This window comes from Salvelinus alpinus, chromosome 2 (genome assembly GCF_045679555.1).
Source record: "Salvelinus alpinus chromosome 2, SLU_Salpinus.1, whole genome shotgun sequence".
Taxonomy (NCBI): domain Eukaryota; kingdom Metazoa; phylum Chordata; class Actinopteri; order Salmoniformes; family Salmonidae; genus Salvelinus; species Salvelinus alpinus.
The window spans coordinates 41,796,009-41,799,726 of NC_092087.1; the positions used below are offsets into that span (position 1 = coordinate 41,796,009).

Consider the following 3,718-nt stretch of genomic DNA (forward strand, 5'->3'; position numbering starts at 1 on the left):
CTACAACTATCAATCGGGTCTCGTCACTGTGTTGTACATTCCTCTCATATGGTCTGTGTGCAGGGCCGGGAAGAATAGGAGCAATGGATTCTGGTCATTGTAGTTAATTATCACATTTTCTGCGCTGAACTAGGTTGAATATTTTCCCATTGAAAACAACAACTCCCTACACCGTCCGACAGTTCGTTCTGGATTTTATGTAATCTTGTGCTTGAAACGGCTCGTTGAGCTCACAAAAAAAATGAACTAAATGGAATTCAATAATTGAACCAACGTTTAATAATCTGGAAAATCAGCACTACATCCAACCTTTTTCAGAGCTGATCTGATTGGTCAAAAGACCAATTAGTGAAAAATATCAGAATTGGGCTGCCTATGTAAACGCAGCCTTCGAGTCAGTCCTTTCTAGTTTTGACTAAAATAAAGTAAAAACAACTTGCAGAAAGGTACACTGGGTAATATGTTAAGGAAACACATGGTTTTAAGCTAACACAGTATTTTACATTACGGGTCTCAGCAAACTAAACTCTCTTGTGTGATCAGCTCAACTCTTGCAAAATTAACAAAACAAATAATTGTATAACAATTGGCAATAACAATAACAGGCCAAAATTAACAGCCGCTATTCCTTCTGTACACAACAAACATTCAAATCATTATTTTGTTAATTGATCAAAATGCCAATGAACTTGAAAGCTGGCAAGAATGTATAAGATGTCAATCCCATCTTCTCATGTCATATAAGAGAGAGTGGTGAGCTAACACTGTATGTGCAACATTTTGCAGCGTCACACCTTCACATTCATTCCTCAGTACTGCTAACCCAGTGTCCCCATACAAGGCTGGAAGCCTGAAATGTGAGTTCAGACCTTGGTATTGTCCTAAATGTCCTTTATGCTGGGGGGGGCCTTGTGCACCCCCATGCTGGCAAAATCAGAGGGCACGTCAAAGAACAGCTCGTCGTCAAAGCAGAACTCGTCAGACGGCGTAGCGAGACAGGGCAACTTCAGTGCAAAGCCGGTCAGCACCCCACCGACAGCGGCTGCCCCGATGGTAGAGAAGATAGCTGCCACCTGGTAGACGGCTTGCTCCTTGGCGGTGCGCCCCAGCCCGGGCCTCAGCCCTGGGATCAGCTGCTGTAGCTCTAGGAGCTTTGGGTCTCCCTCCATGGGTGCACGGTGGGCGAAGATCTGGTACATGCTGGGGCCATAGGTTTCTTCGTTGGCCATGAGGATGGCACAAATGCCAGCCGTGCAGGATATGAGGCCAGTGAGGCCGTGGAGATTGTGGATGCCACACTGGTCTTGGATCCTGAAGCGGCGGGCCAGGAACGGGGTGAGGTACCTGTATCCCATGAAGCAGGCGGTGCAGCCCATGATCCCAAGGGCGTAGGCGACTGCAGGGGAGATCATCATGTCCACAGAGGCCCCAACAGTCACACCACCCGCCAGAGTCACATTTTGAATGTCGGCCATGGTGAGCTTGCCTCTCTTGTTGAATACGGCAGATAAGGCGAAAGCGGTCATCGTTGAGGAGCTGAGGCCTATGAAGGTGTGCAGGACGGCCCTGTGCTGGTCATCACCCTTTAAGGTCAGAGCCGAGTTGAAAGAGGGCCAGAACACCCAGAGAAACAGGGTGCCCATCAACGACAGGATGTCTGACTGGTAACTGGTAATCTCCTTGACGTGGCCGTCATTCAGGCTAGGCCGATACAGCACAAATGTGACCCCCAACCCAAAGTAACAGGCAAACAGGTGAATGAGGATGGAGCCACCTGCGTCATTGATCTTTAGGTACTTCAGCACAGCCCACTCTGTCACGGCAAAGACAGGGACCTCTAGCAGGGCCATGACCAGCAGCTGCACCGGACTGGTCTTTCCCAGCACCGCCCCGAAGGAGATGAGCACCACGGCACAGGCAAACTCAGCATTGAGCAGGTTGATGACCCCAAGGTGGATCTTTCCATCAGAGTAGAACTGGAAGTAGCCCTGCATCAAGATGGCCCACTGGATGGTAAAGGTGGCTGTTAAGAAGTTGAAGACCATCCCGCTGAAGCCATAGAGCCGCAGGAAGGCCAGCAGGCAGCCGAAGCCGACAAAGATCATCACCTGCACATCCGCGAAGAAGGGATAGTCCCGATACAGGGAGTTGTCCATAGGGTTGGTCTCATTGTTCTGAAACTTGGCGTTGGCATTGTCGTCGTAGGTGACAAAGCCGGCAAAGAGACCAAGGAAAACCACTTCCATCAACAGTACCAGCACTGGCAACCGCACCCTGAGGCTAGTGGAGTTATTCATGGTGGAATGGACACCTCACATAGGCCAATTACTCCTGCATCCGCACGCTTTATAGTTCTGCTGCCAGATAAAGATTGGCATTTGGCAGAGAGCAGAAACGCACACCGTACAGCTACACAGGACTCCACATCTCTACCACTGAAGACAGGGTTGTACTTTGGTCCCTCAAATTACCCGCAGTAACATTTTTACAATCCAGCACATTCTACAGTTTCACAGAACAATGTGTACTGATGAAATGATTACAGATTCAGATAAAATACATTTTTAGGTTAGTAGCCATGCAGGGTCTATTTTGAATAAATAAGGGAAATGGTTTTTCAGAAGTTTTAAATGTTTTTTTTAACTTCCCGACTGTTTGTTACTGTATGCCTCAAATTAGTTTCTATTGTACTGGAAAAAGAACTGAGCTAATGAGCTAATGCCTCTAAGGTATTGTAGTATTGAACACGTTTTTCAAAACAAAAGTCAAACAATTGACTTTGCATAAAAAATAACAAATAATGTTTCAGTAATTCTATATCTTTAGAATTCCCTTTACAAAAAAAGATTGCACTTTTGAAACTGCAGTAAAAGTGCAGTAACTGCAGTCGACTGTGGCATTATGGAGGCAATTATTGCAGAATAACTGCAGTGTACTGCAGTTGATGCAGTTATACTGCACTTTTACTGCAGTTACACTGCAAAATTACTGCAGTAAAAAAATACTGTTATTTTGGACGCAGTATTTGCAGTATACTGCAGTTATACTGCAATCTATTTAGTGAAGTACAGCACAATATATTCAACAAAACAGTCCAAATCAAATGGAAAAAGGGTTCTACCTCTTCAAGAAAGCATGTATTATTGCAGTGGATGAGAATGTACCTTTGCTTTAGCCCCTATCAGTGAAATTGTGCTGGGTTGGTTAGCAAGTGGTTTTACAAACTTCTACAAATGTGCTGTTTCCAAGTTGTGTCCTTCATTTGTGTGAATATGTTGATATCTAGTGGGCATATATAGACATTACAGGAACTCGATCTTTACAACAGTGGTCCTGTGGCCTCATTTATAACAGTTGAGTAAATTTCACACTACATTTCTGAATGAGCATTAAATGAGCAAGAAACAAATCCACTCACCTTTTATGGTGAAAAAACACCCCTTTATTTGCTGAATCATTTGGAACTCTTGGCATGTCGTGGCACGGCATACAAAATACTAATTGTTGTTCAATAGTGTATATATTCTACAGGGTCCAATTAAATGATAGTTGCACATGGTAATTTGTTGCATAGGAGATCTGTGGCTAAATCGAGGGTGCCTACTGCGCTGGCTAATCCGATAGCTACAACCACTGTGCCTATAGCTTCCACGACCCCGGCCACAGCAAAGTTTGATGCTAGCCTATATGATATGTCAGAGTACAACCAATATTGTCT

At 44.9% G+C, this 3,718-nt stretch overlaps 1 pseudogene; it reads right to left on the minus strand.

Annotated features, from left to right (window-relative positions):
• Window positions 1-881: 881 nt before the first annotated feature.
• On the minus strand, window positions 882-2,297 carry LOC139540814 (ammonium transporter Rh type B pseudogene; annotated as a pseudogene).
• Between the last annotated feature and the right edge of the window lie 1,421 nt (window positions 2,298-3,718).